Source organism: Rhyacophila brunnea, unplaced genomic scaffold (genome assembly GCF_057557595.1).
Source record: "Rhyacophila brunnea isolate RB1 unplaced genomic scaffold, BYU_Rbru_1.0 scaffold_1, whole genome shotgun sequence".
Lineage (NCBI taxonomy): Eukaryota > Metazoa > Arthropoda > Insecta > Trichoptera > Rhyacophilidae > Rhyacophila > Rhyacophila brunnea.
The window spans coordinates 49302615-49328355 of NW_028232751.1; positions in this window are offsets into that span (position 1 = coordinate 49302615).

Sequence of the window (25741 nt, forward strand, 5' to 3'; positions counted from 1 at the left end):
ATACATTAGGGTTTACTTTTGTTTTTATCATCGTCTGGGTATCGTCTTATTCATGGGCTCTAATCTGGTGTGGATTGTAGTCGCCTTCTGATGTGGTTTCAAGTTTCAACCAGCGCTCGAAATGGAAAAGTTTACGAACCGGAGCGCTCGACAATTTTCTGACGATATTAACATAGTTGTTATCAAATTTAATGTGTATTTTATAAAAATAAGTGTGTTAGATTTTTTGTTACATGGTATATCTACCTCATACGGTCAAATTATTTTTTCCACGAGACGGACCGATAAATTTACCAATTTCACGAACCGAAACGGCGCTCCGGTCCATTTCGAGTCCTGGTTTCAACATAGTATTGTTTACGAGCTTTCAACATGATTTACCATTTTCTCATCATATTAGAGTAATACCTATGATATATTCAAATAATTATTTATTTATAAACGGCACATATGAATGAATACAATAAACTTTGTGTTTGTCAGAAAAGAGATTTTTTCCCACGTATTTAGATCCGGACGTTCTGACACAATATGCTCCAGTACGAGCACATAAAATTAGTATCGTCTTAAGCGATTAAGAATACTAATTATTTATGCCCGAACGAGTAAACGAGGAACGTTTTCAGTTGTCACAATAAGAGTAAAACCTGTAAATTGAGACAAATTCCTCCGCACAAAGCGTAATAGAGGAATTTTTATAAGACTAAGTCGAGACACTAACTCCGGAATTTATATACCTACCAGTGTGAGATTATTTTTATCGTAATTTTAAAATTGGGTATCTTGCATTTCGGTAAATTGTTTTTAAATCTCAAATAAATAAATCTTGACAACCATTTCGATCTTTAAGCCCATCATCATAACTCAAAATTAACGACTAGTGATTCAAAAACTAAACAAACCGCCTAGGTATAATCACATACCGGACCGCAAGAGAATAACAGCCAACCATAATATCGTCGTGGATATGTTAAAACTTCTGATGTGACAATTAAAAAAAAAATCTGTGTGTATACTGTACGCGCGTTAGAAGTTATACTTCTTTGCCGTAACCAAACAAAAAGCTTATCTTTTCCATACAGCGGTTATAATCGATTCAGAATAATGAATTAATAAAAAATCAAATTTTATTGGCGTGTTTATGATAATATTTATTTCGGTCTTAAGGGTATTTTATCGATATAGGTACCGTCAGCAATAATATCATATATGCGAATAAATAATATTATTCCAGAATATACTTTGGAAGAAAAAAATCTCAAAACCTGTGTTTGAAAAATTTAGCAAACCGCTATTTTGACCATCTTTGCTTAAACAGATGATTGTAACTACAACTATTTTCATTATCAATAATAATTTATTATAAATTAAAAGTAAAACAGCCTATTTAATGGTTTAACTGAAACGTGATATTGGCTTTTGTGATGAAACATAATAATTTATATTGTCTTCAATTATTATAAACCGCTAATAAATAAATTGACATGGGATATGCGACAAATATTATCCTAAACTGTAAAAAATATGTATTGTTGTGTATGAAGTGTCTAAATATTGTAAATTTACAACAAACCACTGTTTGAATTATTTACCAAGTCAACATTCACAAAATTTATTTATTTATTGATATATAATTGTACTCATAAATAATACTTACATAAATATATCCTAAAATCTTAATGAATAATCATAATAATAAATTGTGTTGCATCAGCGCGCGCAACATCCGTCACACGCCAAAAATATACCTACTCTGATGTTTTCCCAAACGCACCAAAAGAAGTATAACTTCAAAAATATATAATACCTAATATTATTTTATATTCACTTATATCACATTGCATGGTGACATATTTTAATTATATTACCACCAAAATTAAAATATAATTTATTATAGAAAATTCCAATGTGAAATGTCTCATTTCAATAATACTGTAATATCACATCTTGGCTATTAATACTAACTAACACTTGATGTATTATTATAATATCAATGTGTATTTGATCAAAAGCAATAACCCTAGTGGGTTTGGAAAATGGATGACCACCATTCCTCGTGAAAAACGTGGGTATGTTTAATATGGTTTCACTCTGTGGAGGCAAAACAAGGTAATTCACTTGTATCCTACATACATAATATTATTTTAATTTTATTTATCGCATTTCTAAGTCAAAGATAAGCTTACGATAATTGTAAAACAATGTAAAAAATGTGAATTTGTCGCAGGACCCCATCTTACTATTACATATACTGTATGGTCATATTTATTTATTTAGTTTATTAAGTTTTCTAAGCTTCACCTAAGAGATTTTTGACAAATTCATAGTTTTAATATTTTTATATATATTTTAAAAAACATCGATTTTTATAAAAATATAAATGTGTATAACTTGAAATCCTTTTTATTTATATCAAATCCAGCTTCAATATTGGGACCATACCTAAATAAAATTTAATATAAATAAAAAGGATTTCAAGTTATCCGTATATAAGTCTCAGCTGAAGTATTATTTAGCTGTACATTTATACACTGTTATTACATTTATGATAATAAAAACAAAAATAAGTAAGTACATATTATTCATAATCGGTAGGTAGATAATATTCGATGTTAGTTTCAACCATGTGGTATTAAAAGTTATACTAGCATGTTACATTCTCTCAAAAGCCTAGGATACACAAAAACGCTTTGATGTTTGTCTGGGCTATAAACATCTCAAGATTAAACAGTAATTGATAATTTTGACTTCTTAAATTTTCAATGAGCCTTTGTATTTGATAATCATAAAGCGGACATTGTTAAACAACGACATTAATAATATACTAGCTGAGCCAGCTGGCTCTCGCCAGTCTGTCTCGCTAGGTCTTGCAGACGGCTTGGATGTATTGGATATTAATATAATTGTGAAGTATGCATAGACGGCGCCATATTTTTCCCTTCGGGATGGATTTTCATTCACCTCAGACAGCTTGACATTTCGCCGATTTGCAGGTCGTCACTGCCAATATAAATTTGGGGTCATATGCGTAGTCTATTCTGGAGTCTGGCCTTCACAATATCGTCTGACACCACTAGCCTAGCAGAACAGCTGACAATTGCCGATTGCTACCACTGACATTTTAATAGAATATAGTATGTTTATAATTTGCACTTTTTCATTCATTCTCATTTGTTTTCGTTGAACTAAGAACATACATTACACGTCATGTTGTTGGTTAGTATTTTATAATTCATTAAACCCTGCCTAAACCAAACAATAGTAGTTAAAATATTATTCTATCTATTAAATATCCAAAATGATGTATGATTTAATAGCATAATTTTAAATATTTTATGGACAGATACGTATTATGGCTTGGTTTCCCAGGGTTAATTTGAATTTTAAAAACTAACCAACACCATCTGTAAATTGTAGTCTTAGTTCAATGTAAACAAATACATATAACTGACAAAGTTTATTCTGTACTATCTATGGTGGATCCACCCTACCTCCACCCATCGCCACTGCAGGATAGTCTAATTTTTCATACATTTAGATTATTGCATTATAATACGTTTTATTTATTCAATGGGAGAAGACCCCATTAGATTGAAAAAATGTAAAAACCATTTCTCATAATGTCTTTTAAGATACTCGTAATTACCACCCTGAAGCGGTGTGTCCATATGCTTTGCTTCGGAACAAAAATGGTATTTTATTTTAAAATTCTTTAAAGTACTTAATATACTAATGAATAAATTCCAACATGCTAAATTTATTTTTAAATTTAACAAATTATCTGGGTGAGTAAATAAAAAAGTATTATTTTTATCATGTAAAAAAGTGGAAAAAGATGTAGGTATCTACTTACATATTGTACCTAATTGTGTAATAAAAATGTCATAATTGACTATATTTCACTATACGTATATTATATTTCCCTTATACGTGATGAATGATAAAATAGCAAAGAACATGCATAATAAGAAACATTATTGGAATTTTATTTTTATTGAGTAGGTATTAATAGTTACTAATGATATAAAAGAAGAAGAAAGGTTACTGTAATTTTATATACAATAATTATTATCATAAAATATATAAACATCATTAATTTTTAATTACCTATTTGTATTAAACGTCATATCAATTTCATTTACCTACCTAAATGTAAAAATAATACAATTATTACTGAATCACGATAACTACCTATCTATTATATTATATGGAAGTATGTGATACTTCGACGTTTATCTGACAATAGTATCTATCAGACATTTATAGCCGATTTTTTAGGGGGTTTAAAAAACGGTTTTTGTCGGTATCAGTGTTATTTTTATTTTTCAAGTGAAATGATTTAATATTAGTACTAAAACAGTCGTTTAAAGATGTATGGAAATTGTAATGTCATAATAAAATAAATCAAGCAGATAGATAATATTTCTTTTTAGTTTCTAGACACTTCGATGCAGAGTGACACCATTGTCCACGTCAAATTTTAGCATTTTTTTCGTAGAACAATAATATTTCCATTCGATCCGTCACCATTTTGTACAAAATACACCAATAACCTAGAATTCGCCAAAACTGCAGATATATACTATTCTCAGATCACCATCGACTTACTATAATATTGAGAAGAGCGTAATATGTACCTATATAATGTAGTTTCTTATTTATTAAGTCTGAAATTATTCAATTTACTGATAGAAGTATTAAAATTATCTTCATCTTACAATAAATGCCTTGATTGAAATTGATTATTTAATATGCTAATAGAAATGTCACATTTTTTTCGATTATTTCTGCAAATTCTAAATTTGAATTTTGACACGTCAAATGAACTTGTTTATATCACAAAAGAAAACAATTGAAAATTAATCATCTATTATTTCAGTTTGACAGATAAGTGGCAGTGAAGTGGTTTTAGATTATATTTTAGTAGTAATTAGTGAGGAAATATGCTTTTTTTTCTTCTTAAAAGGAATAGTACGCCTATGTGCTGCTTACAGATTTGAATAATTTTGTGGAATATTAATTTAGATTTGTGAAATTTCGGTTATATAGAAAGAATTAAGCGACATTATAATCGATTTGCGGTACACGGACAGCGAGATGCGAAAATGTATAGTGACGGATATAAAACGCTATTTAAAAACGATATTATCTGTGATTGTGTCGAGTTTTATCAGATTGTGCCGGATTCAAATGGAAGTAGATTCGGGACTCCAAAAATTGAAGTGAATTCCTTTAATAATCAACAAAATGGTATTTAAATAAAAAAGTTGACGTATTTTCCAAAATCTCTTACGATAATAATATATAGGAGACTAGCTGAGCCAGCTGGCTCTCGCCAGTCTGTCTCGCTAGGTCTTGCAGACAGCTTTTCATCATAGTGACTTGGTGTTGGATTTTAATATAATAATTGTAAAGTGTGTATAGACGGCGCCATAGTTTTCTCTTCGGGATGGATTTTCATTCACGTCAGACAGTTGAAAATTTAGCTGATTTGTCAGTTTTACGATCTGCATGTCGTCACTGCCAATACAAATTTGGAGTCATGTGCGTGTTCTATTCTGGAGTCTGGCCTTCTCAATATCATCTGACACCATTTCAGGCTGCTAAGCCTAGCAAAACAGCTGGCAATCGCCGATTGCTACCACTGTAATTTTAATTTTAATACAATATATGTGTAGGTATGTGCATTTAAATATGATAAATAGTTATACATCTCAATCGTGATTATCATAAATAGCGATCCAATATAACGCGAATATTAATCTCTTTCGGGTCCCATTTACATAATAGAAAAAGGTTAGCAGCATAAAAAATAAATTTAAACATTATTTTGTTTCATTGTCTATAAAAAATAAATGCTTGGAGCCACAGAATAATATTTTAAAAATCATATTTTGTTTTAAAAATTAACCTTAAACAATATAGTTTCCCGGTGCGGGACATTCATATCGAGACAAATGTTGATAAATAATGAAGTAATACATATTATATCTGATAAGAATAGGAATTTATAAGACCTAAAGATGTGGAATCAGCTTAAAAAGGCCTTCATCCAGCAGTGGATTGATACAGGTTGATGACGATAATGACGATATAAATGGGTAGGTATATAAAATCACAAATTTAAAAAAATATTGCAGTTTATATGACCAAGAAGAGTAGAATTAGGTTGGGATAACCTTCATCCAGCAGTGGATTAATCTTGGTTGATGATGATAATGACGATATTATGAATGGGAAAATATAATATCAGCAATTTTGATAAATATAGTAATTCATATGACCGACAGAAATTCAAACAACTTAGAGAGGCCGTCATCCACCGGTGGATTGATTCAGGTTCATAATGATAATGGAAATATAAATAGATATAATATATTATCACCGATTTTGATAAATACAGCAATTCAAATGACAGAAAGGAGTAGAATCAGGCATGGGAGGCCTTTATCCAGCAATAGATGGGTTCAGGTCAATGATGATAAGGACGATAGAAATAGGTATAATATAGTAGTAGAATCAGGTTGCGGAACTCTTCATCCAGCAGTGAATTGATCCTGGTTGATGATGATGACGATATGAATATGTAGATAAATGTAATATCACCGATTTTGATAAATACAGAAATTCATATCACAGAAAGGAGTAGAATCAGGCTAAGGAGGTCTTTAAGTAGTGGATTGGTTTAGGTCGATGATGATGAAGATGACGATATGAATATGTAAATAAATATAATATCACCGATTTTGATAAATACAGAAATTCATATGACAGAAAAGAGTAGAATCAGGCTAGCGAGGTCTTTATTAAGCAGTGGATTGTTTCAGGTCGATGATGATGATGATGATGATGATAATGATGATAATGACGATATGAATATTTAAATAAATATAATATCACCGATTTTGATAAATACAGCAATTCATATGACAGAAAGGAGTAGAATCAAGCTAGGGATGTCTTTATTAAGCAGTGGATTGGTTTAGGTCGATGATGATGATGATGACGATATGAATATGTAGATAAATATAATATCACCAATTTTGATAAATACAGCAATTCATATGACAGAAAGGAGTAGAATCTGGCTAGGGAGGTCTTTATTAAGCAGTGGATTGGTTCAGGTCAATGATGATGATAATGATAATGACCATATGAATATGTAGATAAATATAATATCACCGATTTTGATAAATACAGCAATGCATATGACAGAAAGGAGTAGAATCAGGCTAAGGAGGTCTTTAAGTAGTGGATTGGTTGAGGTCAATGATGATGATGACGATATGAATATGTAAATAAATATAATATCACCGATTTTGATAAATACAGAAATCCATATGACAGAAAGGAGGAGAATTAGGCTAAGGGGGTCTTTATTAAGCAGTGGATTGGTTCAGGTATATGATAATGATGATGATGATGATGACGATATGAATGTGTAGATACATATAATATCACAGATTTTGATAAATACATACATTCATATGACAAAAGGAGTAGAATCAAGCTAGGGAGGTCTTTATTAAGCAGTGGATTGGTTCAGGTCGATGATGATGATGATGATGACGATATGAATATGTAGATAAATATAATATCACCGATTTTGATAAATACAGATTTTCATATGACAGAAAGGAGGAGAATTAGGCTAAGGGGGTCTTTATTAAGCAGTGGATTGGTTCAGGTATATGATAATGATGATGATGATGATGACGATATGAATATGTAGATACATATAATATCACAGATTTTGATAAATACATACATTCATATGACAAAAGGAGTAGAATCAAGCTAGGGAGGTCTTTATTAAGCAGTCGATGGATCCTGGTTGATGATGATGATGACGATATGAATATTTAAATAAATATAATATCACCGATTTTGATAAATACAGAAATTCATATGACAGAAAGGAGTATAATCTGGCTAGGGAGGTCTTTATTAAGCAGTGGATTGGTTCAGGTCGATGATGATGATGATGATGACGATATGAATATGTAGATAAATATAATATCACCGATTTTGATAAATACAGAAATTCATATGACAGAAAGGAGGAGAATTAGGCTAAGGGGGTCTTTATTAAGCAGTGGATTGGTTCAGGTATATGATAATGATGATGATGATGATGACGATATGAATGTGTAGATACATATAATATCACAGATTTTGATAAATACATACATTCATATGACAAAAGGAGTAGAATCAGGCTAGGGAGGTCTTTATTAAGCAGTGGATGGATCCTGGTTGATGATGATGATGACGATATGAATATGTTTTTAAATATAATATCACCGATTTTGATAAATACAGCAATTCATATGACAGAAAGGAGTAGAACCGGGCTAGGGAGGCCATTATCCAGCAGTGGATTGGTTCAGGTCGATGATATAAGAATGATAGAAATAGGTATAATATCGCAAATTCGTTAAACCGATAGTAGTAGAATCAGGTTGCGGAACCCTTCATCCAGTAGTGGATTGATCCTAGTTGATGATGATGATGATGATTATGATGACGATATGAATATGTAGATAAATAACATTAGAAATTCAATACTGTCAAGAATACAATCAACGTAGAGAGGCCTTCATCCAGCAGTGGATTTATTGAGGCTCGTGATAATAATGGCATTATATATAGATAGGTAGATAATAATATTATATCACTGATGTTGATAAATATAACAATTCATGTGTAAGTAAGGAGTAGAATAAGGCTGAGGAGGCCTTCATCCAGCAGTGTATAGGTCGATTGATGATGATAGGGACGAAAAAAATAGGTAGATATTATACAATATCACACATTTTGATAACTATAACAATTCGTATTAATTTCTTTCATTGTTTGCAATGGCAACTTTTTTAGTATGGAAATTAGTAGCCTAGGTAATTATTCAATAACAAAAATAGTGGGTGAACAGCCACAAAGAAGTATTTAAAAAAATCAAATTTGGAATATCACGTTATCTATGATATGACGGACAGTGGCGGACACACCTGTCAGATTTTTATTTACGCAGTGAATTGTAGCAAGATTATGGTTTTTTCACCGGAAAAAAGTGCGCCAATGCCTACATTACGATATTTGAATAAAAATAATCGAATTTGTTTGTCAAATAAAGGATAAGAAGGTCTTAAGCGACGAAGACGTCATTCTGCTGTACGTTAAATGAAATATGGCGTATCGTATACGGTATGTAAGAAAATATCGGATATAAACGTCAAGTACCTGTGAAATCATTGAAAATTTGTGAAATGTGGTCAATTCAAACGGTAGATGAATCGGTAGCGCACATTTCGAAGTGAAGATGTAAAAATAACAATAAAATGTCGCTTAAATGAGCCGTTAGTGAATTTTCCAAAATCTCTTAGGATAATAATAATGAAAGATACTATTGCATCCGCGTCGACATTTAGACCCGTTTCACACGAGACACTTGTGGCAAGAGATTCCGCATTTATATATAAATGAACGCGCCACTAGTGTGTCCCAATCTGAATGCGCCCATTCACTATTCAGTTATGTGTAAATGCGGAATCTCACCACGCCGATGGCGCCACGCAGGTTTCCCGTGTGAAACGGGTCTTAGGATCATTTATTATACCTAAGCAAGCTAGGGATGCTGCAGGATTGTAGTGATCAGCTTTACAGCGATTAATTGTTACAATTTTTCCTCTTCAAGTATTTCATTGGCGTACCAGGTTTTGGTTTTATTATTGTAGTACGGTGGAGAATACTTTTTCACTTTTTTTATATATTAATCTTTTGACGTGTTTTCTGTTTTAGCGTTAGCTATTTTATTAAATAAGTCATGGGAAATTTATCTATGATCCTATCAATAGTTTCTAATTTCTCTAAACTGTCTACTTCGTCATTTCCCTGGATTACAATTTATGAGAGAATCCATTGGAACATGGGTGGTGAACCTATGGCACGCGTGACACTGGTGGCAGACGAGATGATTTTGCATGGCACGCGTTTGAAGAGAAAATAATACCTTTTGTAATAATAAATGACAGATCGCATTTTATAAAAAATAGCAGGCAAATACTCTTCAAGAAAAAGCATTACGTTTAATGTAAATATATAATTGCATAGATTGGCCCTTAGACTTTATGCGTCACATATAATATTATCACACTAATCTCAGGCGGCGGAGGATGCCGCGCCGCGAATCTCTAATTTTGATCGATTCACGATGAGACCTCTGTAGCGAGAGAATGCCTCGTCTGATCGGAGCAATTCTCGTGTCAATTTGTGCGATAAGAAGCAAACTAATTAATACATTAACAAACAATTTCATGTCTACCCACAAAAAATGTTTGCACCAAATAAGAAACAAAAACTTGTGAAGCTAGTAGTAGTAATTCTAGCAGACAGTTTCAAAATTGGTGGACCGAAATGTATTTCGTAATTGAAAAAAGTGATAAAGCTATAAGTACGTGTGATATGTTCTGTAAGTGGTATCTAGAACATCATCATTTTTAATAGCACTTTTAAAAATATTTTTTTCTCATGAAAAACAGCTCGACTCGTCAGACAGTTGAAAAATAATATTTGGGTCAATTTTGGCACGCGAACATAAAAGGGTTCGCCAACCCTGCATTAAAATGTAATTGTGCTATGGTTTATAGTTGTATCTATGTAGTATGTATCTATACATTTTGTTATATCTTTTTTTTGTTTTTTTATAAACTGGTTGCGTTTGTTTATCTCGAGTAGCGGTGAATAAGCCATGCTACTGACACACAAAAGTAATTAATAAATCAGATGATATATTATATGAGGCATCCGTGCCAATAAACTATTTATTGCGCTAAACGGCTAAAGAATCATAATTTTAACACGTTTTGATTTATTAAACACGTTCGATTTTATTACGCTACCCTTGCCCTCTGATTTGAATGAATCATTCAACGATACATCACGAACCATTTTTCATTTTATGTGACCATGACCAGATTGGTAATTTTATAAACAACTGATAAATAATTTCTACAATTAGGACACCGAGAACAAAACATTTTGTAAAAAAGACAAAGTTTGCTTTAAAAAATTGTCTTCAAATCATCCATTACATCTTCTTTTTATTACAACGTTTTTATTAGGTCGTATTCGTATTTGTCCGGTGGTTGTTTATCCAGTACAAATCTTGCAATCGATTTTTAACTAACTTCCCGTCTGGCTAGACATTTGAAGCTTTTAAAATAGATCAGAACACGACAACAGTGCATCCTTCTATACTTTTAGCCATCTTTCAGTTAATTCTGTTTTGTATGAAAAGTTATTTCGGAAGAAATCCATAAAAAGTAAAACACTATTATTGGTTGCTATGGGTCTGGGGTCATAGCAACTTAATTATTAATATGTACGTGCGTGACTATGGAAATCAATATGAAATGTCAAAATGACATTTCAGTATTCTATATTTATTCAGTATTTCTATCAAGTAAGTACAATGAAAAGTTTTTATTAATACATACAATTGTCAAGATTATATTATGATTCAACAGAAAAATTAAAAACGTTTTATATAAAAAGTTCTTTTGAGCTTGTAATTATTTTTATTATATTGTTATTGTTACATAAATCAGTTCAATTTTACATTAGTTCCTAATAACTTTACGGTGATACATTAATCGAGGCTACTATTTGCAAACACGGCTCATTCCTAAAAACATATGGCCGTATATCTTAAATAACTTTTCATACATAACAGAATTAACTGAAAATGAATTCAATTCTTCTAAAGAAAGGCTTATTAAAAGAATGCATTGGCATCGTGTACTGATATATTCCAAAAGTTTCAAATGTCTAGCTGGTCGGGAAGTTAGTTAAAAATTGATTGTAAGATTTGTACTGGATAAACAAACGTGAAACTGCCGTAAATGTACGAGCTCATGGTGGAATTACTTTGTTAATTAGTGCTAAGCATTAATTTTTTCCAATCTTTCTCATTTTTATTTATTTATGTGAAAAAATAAATTGAATCGGAAACTTACACATGGGTATAAATCAAACTTCATTCAAACTCAGTTTATATCTAATATTTGTTATTAAAAGTATTTTTTCTGTTATATTTTCGTTTTTATTTTATTTTCGATATAAATTGATAAAAAAATCAATCCCGAAAGCTTCGGGATTATGTTTATCAATCCCGGGATTCATAGGTATCGAAAATAGCTCGGGATCCCGGGATTGGAATCCCTAGTTCTAAGGATGTGTCTTTATCCTATAACGGCACTCTAATTAATTAATTAACCCACCTCAATTAATAAGTTATTTATTATTTATTTTAGGTTGTAATCCGAAGAGTGAAGATGCTTATTTACATACAATTTCTTTTACTTCTCGTATGCTCTGTGGAGAAAATATCTACAGAAACAATGACATATCGCGCTGGGTAAGTAAACAACGAATATTATTATTTTCTTTGCTCTCTTCGTTCACATTCATCTTTAATTTTCATTAAAAGATTCGAGTAGTTGCCCTATTTATATATAAGTATATTCTATTTATCACTACAACACGCCTAGATGCCCAATAACAGTAGTGTACATTGTAATACAAGTGAAACAAAAACAAACACCCAGACATTGAGAAAATCGCATAAATATATTCCGGGGTCGAACCCGGAGCTCCCGGAAGAAAGGCCAGCGCCTTACGCACTGCATCACAAGAGCCGGTTTTCATAATACCGGTATTGCAATCCCTAACACCAGGTTTATCAAAGTATAAGGATAGTTCTAGAGGTTAAACCTTCACTTCGTGTAGATCAGGGGGGGGCAAACTGCGGCCCGCCGGGTATTTTTTTGCGGCCCGCCATCATTAATTAATTGTACTTCTGATTACGAATATTTAAAAAAAATATATTGACAATAGATTAAAATTTGTTTAGCAATAGTACGCGATCCATTTTCAATAGATATCGATAGAGTACCGACAGAGCAACTTGAGATTATTGATATGCAGTGTGACACTGATTTGAGAGAATTGCATCGTCGTGAAGAAATCTCCATATTTTACAATGCCCTTAATTCAGACAAATTCGACCAACTTAAAGATTATGTAAGAAAAATGTTCGTTATTTTTGGATCAACCTATATATTATGTGAACAAACATTTTCGATCATGAACCTCAATAAAAAATCTTTACGATCAAATATCTGCGATGCCCGTTTACAAGCAGTTTTGAGAATATCAACTACAAAATTTACACCTGAATTTAAAAAAAATGTTAAAAAACGTACGACAGTTTCATTTTTCTCATTATTTTTTTTGAAATTTTTTTTTTCGTGATAATAGTGTATATCTAAAAATGATATTTTACTTGCGGCCCGCCGCTCATTTTGAATTCTTGAATTTGGCCCTTCATCCAAAAAGTTTGCCCCTCCCTGGTGTAGATGCTTTGTGAACCAACATCGACTCGAGAGTTTTCATGTCATTCAGCATATTTATGTATTTTTTTTTACCATGGAGATTAGTGCTGAGATTAGGACCAACATCTGGTTAAATTCACCCCATTCTCCACCTGGCTATGAAGTACCTAAATGAATTTATGAAAAACATTAGTAAATAATGATCGTAATATCCATAATATTGTTATAACAGGTGATTACAGCAGGCGTGCACAGTTTAAATTCTATATAATACTTAATATAAAATAAGTTATATTCTGAAATGATTTTATAATAAATAGCATTCCGAGTTTTCGCATTTTATATACACGCGTTTCGGTGATGTTGTAGCTAAAGTTGTCAAATAATGTACTTAACAATATTTATCAGTGACGTCCAATGGGGCTAGGCAGATAGAGCATAGCTTGGGGGCGGCAGTTACTCGAAGGGCGGGAAATCGAGGAGAATCATTTCGTATATATAGAAATAGCTACCTAAACTTAGTAATAACGAAAATATCTTTCCATTAAGGCCATACCTCAGTTGAGACAGAGTCTAAAAAGATCGTCGCTAGGCGATGCGCGGATTGCGGGTCACAGGTGCAAATGAGACTTCTCAAACAAAATATAATTTGTCTTATAAATCCAACATGTGTCCATTTAATGTTCTGTTTATTGTTTTATCAGTAACAATAATAATATATTCATTGACATGTTTTCTTTTTAAAGTAAATGGGTAACGTTTTAAGTCATCTTTACACGATTTAAGAATTATTACGGCCGTCGCCATCACGAAGCAAAATGACGTGCTTCCAGCTCTACATTCTCTCTCCGAATGGGAGCGAGTGCAAAATTTCGTCGCGCCTATGGTTGAAAATTATTTGCCGTTTCATTGATGAATCACCTTAATAAATTCAGCTCACTGGCTGGAAACAAAATGTATTAATTAATGACTGTAATTTTTTTGTCGAGTTCGCGATGTTTAGTTTACTTCCGCTGCCCTTCAACGTCCATGGTGACAAGAAACGATACCGTGCACGGATGATACAAAATATTGTAGAAAAAAATGGGGCGAGATTTCGGCGCTGCCCAGGGGCGGCATTTTGTCTAGGGACGTCACTGATATTTATATAGTAATAATATATTTGTATTGAATATTGATAGGTGCTTGATGTGATCATTTTTCACAATTCACATATTGAATGGCAAAACAAAACCTGTCTACCATAGTATTCTTTTTGTGTATGGAAAATTAAAATGATTATTATATTTAAAACACGTCATTATTTAATATATTATTTATTATACCTACGTGCGTTATAAAAAAAATGTGCGTTTTTAGGCGCCGTCAACAGGACGGGACATAAATGCAAAGTCATTCTTCAGATTAGTTTTAAGGATTTTTTGTGTATTGTGTGTAGTTTATTTTCTGAAAACTATAAAAAAATATACACTGTCAACAAATCTTGCCGATGCTTGCTGTATGTATTTTCAAACTACTATTCTTATGTAACTTTTAATAACTATTTGCATATCGCCAATAATTTAATAACCAATCAATTATTCGATGTAAGTATCTTTTCACACAATATATCTGTAGTAGCAAACCTTTTTATACTCAGGGGCCAAAAATACAAAAATAATATATGTATTTGAAATTTTTTAAGACCTTTAAAAACCGATGTTTACGACAGATATTGCAGTGGTATGATTCGGATTATGCAACTTTTTATAATTTTGATTGTGAAGAAACATTGTTGGACATGGTCTTCCTGGTCTTCAGGTCAACAGGATACCAGCATCCCGTAAGGCCACTAAATTCAATCCATGGGTTGTATATGGAACAACTGCAGGATGCTAGTATTACCTGAGAGACTCGAGAAGTCTGGCAAGCGACAGGAATTCTTGGAAGCGCCGCGTGGTGTCCATATTATGTTCCAAGGAGCGGACATGATATTCTCCATTGCTGTGAATCTTTCTGCAACCATTCCTATGCAGAGAGTGAACTCTCGTTGCGAAGTGCCATTTTCTGTAACGCATATCACCAGATATTTAAAGCACTCTCAATCTTCAGTTATCCGGACATCACTGCCTGCCTGTGAACAACGTGGGGGTAGGCAGGTTATGCATTGTTTAACGGTGGCAAATTACGTATAATATCAACTTTTGAAAGCAATTGCGTTTTCCATCGTTAGAAAGTACCGACATCTTAATTTAATGAAATCACAAGGGGGCCCTCCAAACTTGTCAGTGCCTCAAACCTCCACTTATCAAAAACCATCTCTATTTGAGTGTGAGTATCGTAGAAACGTAATCTTCAGTAGATGATAATTATGTCATTTTGTTGCATTTTCCAGTTTAATATAAAATAGTAGTAAGTAGGTATACAGTTAACAATTTTGCATACAATTTAAGACTGGAAACAATAAGGGACGGCATTCTAAGCCTGCATAAGGAACGTCACTGCAGACTGGTGCTGGTGCTAATGCACATGTTAAAACGTTGGGTTTCTTCGCGTTTATTTTGTAGCCCGTAGGTAATAACAAAATTCGTCCATGTAAAGATGTTTCATATTATTTAGGTACCTACGTCGGTTGATATTTTGCACTGCTAAGTATAAAATATTTATTTAGAGATTATGTCAAAACAATCCAATAATTTTACATAATATAAGAGGTTAATAATGTAGTTTAAAACTTTGGTTCTCATTTCACTAAAAACAAAAACACTGTCTTTTTACTTAGCAGGTCAGTATTAACTGTGGAGATCGTATAATCTGGTAGCATCGCCCCTTATTATAATCTGCATATTATTATCAAAATAAGAGTGTTGTAAAGTAAAAAATAAACCCTTTTTGGTTTTTGCCAATACTCTGTTACAAGCAACACATGCGATAACAAATCTTACAGAGCCGACCATTAACAATAATTAAACAACATACAACAAACATTGAGGGTTTTTAATAATTTTATACTAATGTCACTTGAACTTTATAATATGAACATTAATATAATATTATGATATTGTATCCGAAGAAGATTATATTGGCCTCCCTTTTACGACAAATGGATGTTAGCGACTTGCTCAACCTAATAGAATATTAGATCCATAATCTGGGTCCAAAGACGCATTGAAAAACAATATCTGATTTTTTGCCAGAGACGTCGTGATTCGAACCAGAGACCCACGGCATAATATTTATTGGTAATTACATATCTATTATTGTAACACATAGGTAGGTACCTACTTACAATAATAAATTAACAAACATATTTTTATTCAACGAATAGTTCACAAGTTTGGAAACCTAACATTCTCTATTGAAGATGCATAATTCGAAAACATCCCGAAAGGCGTCGTATTTAATAATGATTTTTTTAAAAAATATGTTTCTGAGTTTATCAAAGTGTGTGATACTTACGAACATTTTCGAGAATTGTATATACATCAAATATGCGTTGTGGTTGTATTTTTAATTTACGTAAGTACCTACATATTTTTTTTGTCTCTCCCTTGTATTCCGGTGGTACATATTTATTACGCATGTTGGTGATTTTTGAGTAAAATATAAGGTTAGGCTTACAAAAACAACTGGCAAAAGGACGTTCTTCATAGATGATTGCAAAGAGAGTTACGATTTTCCAATTTGGGCGTTAAGTGATAACCAAATCCTACAGAAAGCCAATAAGAATTATCGTAGGTGCTTACCACTAACGTAACTTACGTAACGTGCCAAAAGTAAAATGATTATAATAAGCAAATAAAACAGAAATACAAACAAAAAAATGAATAAAATAATGGAAAAATAAACAATTCGCTGTTTTCTTTATGAACTTTGTATTTTTTTTTGGACAGCCAAAAGGAATTAAGTGCTTTAAAAATTCTAATTGCAAATAAATAAACAAATTAACACTACATACCCCAAAATAATATTATACTACCATAAATGAAAGAGAAAAAAATCCAATACTAAGAAAGAAGTTGTAAAGAAACGAAGTTGTTCTCATTAACATGACATTTTTCACCCTTTTTGCTCTCCTGAATAATAGCGATTTGTCACTAACGCCCTTTTGGCTTGGAAAAGTCGATATTATGACGAATGCGGGGAAATTTTAATTTTTACTATACACAAATGGAAATCTAACTGTCTAAAATTAACTAATTTTTATCTTGTACTATAATTATGGTGCTAAGAAAGATTGTGACAGTAACTAGGTATACTATATTATTATATTATATCACCAATATTATATGGTGATTCTCCAGGAAAAAATGCGCGTGCGTATACAAAACCATAGAAAGAAAAAAATGTTTAATTTTTTGTCGAGATAGTTAAAAAATGTAAAAACTCTCAATGGATTTTTAGATAAGATACATATGATTTTCATTTGATAAAGTGGCCCTTGGCCCTTGGTCGTAAAATGGTGAGCTAATCGCATAATAATAACCCATGTTCCCAATTACCATACCTCTCCACAAATATCTGGGAGAGATCTTACGGTTTGATAGATGTTAATAACATGATTGAAACCAAAATAACAATTTGGACCGCCCCATATTAAATTCAGATTGCGCGTCGTTGCTTGCAGTTTGAATAAACAAATTATAATTATTTCATGTTGCTGTTTTTTTATTAGCATACCGAAACTATTGCAAAACATGCGGCTGTACCTAAGTTTTATGTACTTATTTATTTGCAAGAATTACATTGCGAACATTCGTTGTATAATCTTCAAATTATATGAATGTATATATGATAAATAATATTAATACTAATTATATAAAATGAATATTTTCTGAAATATATAATTCACAGAAGGGGGCTTTGTAGTTTGAAAATTGAGAAAAATCATCCACCGATAACGACCAGACAGTTGCCCCACAAATACAAGAGAAGTTACGAGCACTGGGAAAAGGCGTGGGATGCCCCACGGTGAGTTTCTATAAAATATCTATCCTTATTATTATGAATTTCATGCTTCAAAGGTATTTTCTTTATTCATTATGAAATTTTCGAAACTTCGTGTATGTTCATTTTTCTTTAAACTATGTTTGGACCAGAGCGTTGGAGCGGAGCTCGGAGCAGCGGAGCAATGTGGTTTTATCCGAAGCATGAGCGGAGCCGAACAACCGAAAGTTTGTAGCGCTCCACTGCTCCGGATTATTATTAAATCTTCGTCCTAAAATCCAATGAAATTATTATATGAAACTTTGAAACACTGGCAATATTTTAATTACGGTTATTTGTGCCGAGTGATAAATAATCTCACTTTTTTGACAGAAGAAGCATATAATGAAAGACGATTTGCTTTCGGTAATTTTGTTAAATAGAATTAATAATGAAAAGGTCGAATAATAAACTTTATTTCAAATTTTTTTTTTTTTTTTTTAACATTTGTATAATAATACTTTTTATCCAGAGCGGAGCAGACCCTGGAGCGGAGCTAGAACAAGTATTAGGTCTCGGAGCGGAGCTGGAGTGGAACCACTCAAAAAAGGATGCCCTCCAACCCTCTGCTTTAGACTACTTCCCGAAATTACACAATTTTGTCTACCTTTCTTCTGTCGATTTTCACTTAAGAAATGCGAACATTTTCATTAATCCGGTCACCGTCGTTTGATCAATTAATCACTAAAAGTGGTGAGTTTAAGTAAATCAGTTATTTCTATCTATTTCCAGAACAAATAATCCGCAATTGTCTCTACAACCTTACATAGATGTCGTCGCACATAAGGGCTGCCCGGGGTGGACATCATCCCGAAGATATCCTCACAGGTGCTATAAAGGTTAGACCTAAATACATTTGAATATATTTTCAAGCGATTCTGCATAGGTCATATAAAACGGGGTGTCATATCAACAAAATAAAAACTATCCAATCAGACATATCATATCAACAGATTAATAAATAGAATTATTCCGATAGGCTGTGCCCCCAGTGACGTCCCGTGGGGGTAGGCAGATTGAGCGTCGCTTGGGGGCGGCAGTTACTCGAAGGGCGGCAAATCGAGGAGAATTATTTGGAATATAAAGAAATAGCTACCTAAACTTGGTAATAACGAAAATATCTTTCCATTTTAAAAAATTAGCTCATTGGTTTCATCGGGTTCGCGATATCTAGTTTACTTCCATTCCCTTAGACGTACTTGGTGACCAGAACCGACACATGCAGATTTGAGAATAATTAGTCTGATATTTATTGATTGATTGATTTATTGATCTTAGATATTGCACTCATGAAAGGATGATAGAAATACTGTATAAAAATGAGGCGGTTTTTTGGTGCTGCCTAGGGGCGGCATTTTATCTAGGAACGTCACTGTGTGCCCCAATACACCACATTTTGACGCAGGGTTTTGAATGTGTGAATGTCCTACGAAAATTAGCCACACATTATAGATGTGAAATAGTGTGTGTTGCAACCTTCAAATACACCAATATTGAATGACCGTCAGCGCATAAACCGGGAGCAGTTGTCATAACGAAGGACAAGCGTATTCTTTATACGTGTTTAAATTTATCCCATATTCTTCCACACTCGAGATCGGTTGCCTGTTACTACACATCTGTTTTGTATTTCAGTTCCCATTATTTCTGAGTTCTCTGGTGCCACAGTATGTGGATAGATTTCCACCACTGGGCATCCCTAGACTGGGGAAAAGGAATACATCCATATTACCTTACCGATGCTCGGTGGCCTAGTTTGTCGAGTCGTCTCTGAGCAGAAGTGAGCTTGAGCCTGCGAATAAGATCAAGTCATACAATTGTCCATTGGGAAACGACTTAATGTCCGCATGGGAAGAAGCTATTCTCATGCATGCTGCGATGAATATGAAGTTCAAGAGGACATTGCAGACATAGTGCTACAATGCCCTTAGTTTGAGCAACACAGGGCAGATGTCCTTTAGAAGGTCGATTAGCTCAATTGCCCTGGCATTGGGGAAGCCGAAAGGGTTTTTATATTATTTAAGAGAGGGCAGGGCCTTGACAATGGATCTAAACCAGGAGGAGAAGAGGTAATGTGACAGTGTTGCACAGCTAAAACTATAAAGAAAGTAATGACTTTGGAATTATACCGGAAGAAAAGCATTCATTCTTACAGTGCCCTTCTAAGTAAAAATACAGTATTTTTTGTTTTAGTGAAATGAGAACCCAAGTTTTCAACTATTCTTTCTATTATATAATGTAAAATTATTGAATTGTTTTGATATAATCTGTAAATAATCTCTTCTGAGATTATGTCAAACCAATCAAATAATTTTACATAATATATGAGAAAAGATACTTAGATAGGTCTAAAACTTTGGTTCTCATTTCACTAAAACCAAAAATATGTCTTTTTACTTAGCAGGGCAGTTAACAGGCCGTCAAGCCAGTTCTCCTATCGTCAGTTTTGAATCGATCAAACTTGGATCACATTGGTAGGTAATAATATGACACAGTAGAATTCCAAGTAGCAAAATACTGAACTCAATTGATAAAATTTGACAATGCAATGACAGGCAATTTAAAATAACTAGTGTTTTTCTCTTACCACAAGTTAGAAACAGCATGAAAAGATGTTGTGTTACTATACGTAAAAAAAAGAAGGTTGGATATCCATATCTATAAGCTTGTATCAGTGGCGAAGGGTAGAGAGAGGTAGGTTGTTAAGATCCGACATAAATAGTCCACAATAAACTAAATAAACCAATAAAAACAAATACGAATGACTGACAAAGCTCAATGTGCACTATTTATGTCGGGCCCTAATAGCCTACATCCACGATTCGCCACTGGCTTGTATAATAAAATTATTGAAAAAAATCAACATTGGTATGACGCGCTATGGTGCCGTTTTCGTTGAAAAACAGCACAACTTGATAAAACGACGCCAATTTCAAAAAAACATCACATGTTATCGATATATAATATATTACGATTGTAGCAGTATATAAATTTAATATAGTGTGTATGTATGTATAAATATTTTTTTACGTTTTCAATATTCTCGTGCATTGTAAAATATTTAAAACTGTTTTTATATTCGATTATCATGAAATCCCTTTCACTGTATATAATTGTTAATAAGATTGCGAGCGCGTACAAAAGTATTGCGTTAAAAAGTTTATTTTGTAATAATTACAGAAATGTGCACCCTTCAGTGTTTCAATGGCGGAGTATGTAAAGGCAAGAACGTATGTTCCTGTCTTCCCTTATTTACTGGAAAGCAATGTCAAAACGACATTGATGAATGCGTCAGCAACAAATCTTGCGACCATCTTTGCATCAACACCCTCGGCAGCTTTCACTGCGAGTGTAAGAAGAACTTTATTCTACAGGAAGACAAACAGAGTTGCCGTAAGGATGGTAATCTTGAAATATATTCATCTTGACTGTTCGGCCTAGTAAAAACCCATATACAATATACATACACCTCCTTACAAACAATTATACAATAATTATCCCTACATTCACATTATACGGTTTTGATCGCACGGAAAAAATTCAAACGGTAAAAATCCGAATAGGCAACAAGTTCACGCTCTTTTCTCAATATACGGTTTATTCACGGTTTTTTTCCGTCACTAGCTCAGTTTGTGATTGAGTGTTGTGTTAATTGATTTTTGACAAATATTTATTTGAAACTGAACGCATGTCTATAGCTGCAAACATTGCTATCAAATTAAATGTAGTTTGGACAGTCCATATAGTAAAAATTTGCTCGTTTCCAATGAAACAGTAAAAATTCCGCAAACATGTCCACACTTGGCTTGGGTATTTTTCAATGCATTGCAAATGTTTTCCGTGCGCGACAGTATATATAAAATGGTCATTTGTATATATATAAAATATATATAAAAACAAATGTTTGCTGTATTGTTTTTATACATTATGTATCTGATTACGGACATGAGTATTTAAGTATGTACTAGAGTTATTATAAATCGTAAGGATATAGAATATGTTCCTCCCCCACACGCCACGTCCTATTGTAGCTATTGTAGACACACACTTTATTGCGGTTGTATGTCTACAATAGAGTAACAAAATGAGAAGCGCTTTTCAAATTTAAGCGGAGTGTCCCACGAATCAGCAATTTCACAATACCTACCCCGGTTGTGAGTTACGTGCACTTGACTAGAGTGATATATATTTTTGCTTTCACTCATATTGTTAACAATATGCCAGTAAAACTACAATGGACGACGAGGGTTGTCCAAGAATTAAAGACCTTTATTATTTAAAAAATCAGGAAATTTTTAAAAAAGCATACGAGATTTTAGGTTCATATCCCCACTATATATCGACGTAGTCCCCGTTACGATCGATGCACTTGGTGAGCCGTGGCACTAGGTCCTTGATTCCCTTGTCGTAGAACTCCGCCGCCGCCGTCCTCAAAAATGTTCTCACCTCTTCATCCACGTCCTCGTCGGTCTCTAAGCGTTTTCCGGCTAAATGTAGCTTCAGGTGAAGAAAAAGATGGAAATAACTCGGCGCCAGGTCGGGGCTACGAGCAGGATGACGGAAGGACATCCCATTTGAATGAGTCCAAAAGGTTCAAAAACACCTAAGCGCTTTTCACAGGATTTTGTTTGTGAGCTTCCGTCAGTATTTTTGGCACTCAATGAGCACACCTTTGCATATCCCAATTTTCCCCTCAAAATCGTTTGTATGGTAGACTTCCTGACGTCTGGGATCAAAATTTTGAGCTCACAGACTGTCAGACGGCGATCTTCACGAACTTTATCATAGATTTTCTTCAACAAAATGTCACCAATTGAGGACCTCCTTCCTCTCCCCTCCTCATCATGAACACTCATTCTACCACTCGCAAACTCAGTACACCACTTCCTGACATTCCGTCGGTTTATGACATTACCATTATTAGACGACGAGAGACGACGATGGACTTCAACAGGGTGGACTCCCTCCTGGTTGAGAAACCGAATGAATGAACGCACTTTGCAGGCGACGGGATTCGACAGCGGTTCGTCTATCTCAAATGTACGCAAAGATCATACTGAAGCAGCTACCGAGCCGGCCACCACATGTTCTGGAGAGGGAAGTTTATGCTATACTTACGCCAGTGCTGCCAGCTTTTGAGAAACAACATCCGCGTCGCTAAAAATTAATAAACGTCTTTAATTCTTACACAACCCTCGTATGTATGCGAAATAATATTTTGTGTTGACTAAACTGTAATGTTGTCAACCATATAATTATAGTACAATACTATAGTTTTATTATGAATCCGCGAAAAATGTAAAAATACTATAATTTTACGCAAATATGCCAAAAATATTATAATTTTGAAGGATTTGAAAAGAAAAATGTTCCTTTAAAAATGATATTTTTTTCAGAAATACCTTATTTTTTAACCTTTTGTACCGACTATAATCAACATAGAAAAAAATGGCAACACTGGTTGACTATTAAAATTTGCCGTCTTGATTCTATCCACACTTCAAATATTTTTGATTTGATTTCAGGTGACGATGAATCGGCTTTTGAGGTTGACGATTTAGTTAATTAATTAAGATGTCCGTAGTTTAATTGGTAAAACATACTGGCGCGAATCCTGCAGATACAGGTTCAAGTCCCGTCAAGTGTCGTATTTTTTGTTCTACAAAATGATTTTTTCTAGTGTGTAGATATATGCATGAGATGTTTTCAAATGATGTATATTCAGTAAGTATATATAGAATGTTACATTCTGAAATCTTGTGTCTTATTTATTGAATAAAAGAAATAGTATAATATTATATTCTTTGTTCAGCATCACAAACATAGATCCTTCCAAACCAACCGCCCCGCACCACACTCCCTACGTTTGATTTGCCTCATCAGCAGTTTTTTACACCTGGGAATGTATCAGGAGTATTTAAGTGCTATGTATTAAACTTTATAATAAAAGTGCCCAAGGGAGAGAGGAGCATACTAAACTATTTAAACCAAATGATTCTAATTATTAAATATTTTTTTTCGACCATGTCCGATCCTAATAAGATCAAGTCCACCTAAAAAACATTTCTTTAATTTTTTATAGGAGAGACATTATTTATCGCTCTCCTGAACAATTTCAAAAGTGTGACTCGTAATGTTTTCGAAATACAGCATTCAATTTGTATTGGTATGTTTCTAATTTTGCAGAATAATTAAGGCAATTTAAACGAGGCACATAGCGGAAAAATACTAAGCTTGCAATTTGAGACTTTTTTTTGATAATTTACAAATTAATACCTACATGAATAGCATTTCATAGTTTTAATATATATTTTATATATTTTTTTAAAAACATCGATTTTTATAAAAATATAAATGTGATTGTGTAAATGATAATCAGTAGGTACAATATATGAAAACTAATGATTAATACTTAACTTTATTTTAAATAAAAATATTGTTGGTTTTGAGTTTACATATTTTTTCGATATATGGCTGTAATGTACAATTTGTCCAAAAGGAAGCGAAGAGTAGTTCATCAACGTTTAATTAAAACAATAATTTATCTCAATGCTGGGAGGTTGGATGTTATTGGGTAACGGTGATGCCAATCGTACTATAATTATAGTTTTTGCACTATAATTTGGCCCCGCGTACTATGTACCATATAAAAAACTTTAATTTTGAATTATCGGAAATTATGGAAAATAGATGAAATATTCCTATATTTCATCTATTTTCCATAATCCAAAGATTTTTGGGCGAGCTAAAAAATAGCTCTTGTTAATCACTTTACATTTCAAATGTCTAAAAAATGATGTTGATTACCTTTCATCTGAATTTTGACTAAAAAAAATCGGTGTGTGTACTTATGTAGGCGCGTTAGAAGTTATACTTAGCTGTAACAAAACAAAATAAGCCGTTACCTGAGTCTATTAATATTACAGTGGATTGGGTTGCGCCCACGGTGGCCGCGCGGCATAAGCGTTGGACTATCATGCCGTGGGTCCCAAGTTCGAATCCTGGGTCTGGGACACAGAGTGAAGGTTTGTATTAACAGATTTAGTTTTTACGAGAAATGGATGTCAGCCACTGGCTCAACGTATTAGGTACATACTCTGACTCATACACAAATTGAAAAACAATATGTGCACTTGCCAGACCCAGAATTCGAACCTGGGACCCACGACGCTATAGGCCGACGCGTCACATAGGCATTTCTTTTACCAAGATCCAAGCCAAGGACAACTGACTTTCACACACATATTAATCTATTATGTGGTATACAACAAAAAAGTAATGCATGATCAGCTAGGTTATATTTAATTACCTTATTAATAAATGATTTATCAACAATTATGTTTTTTTTTTAATTGCATCTGTCTTAGCTAGTTGGTGCTGACAGG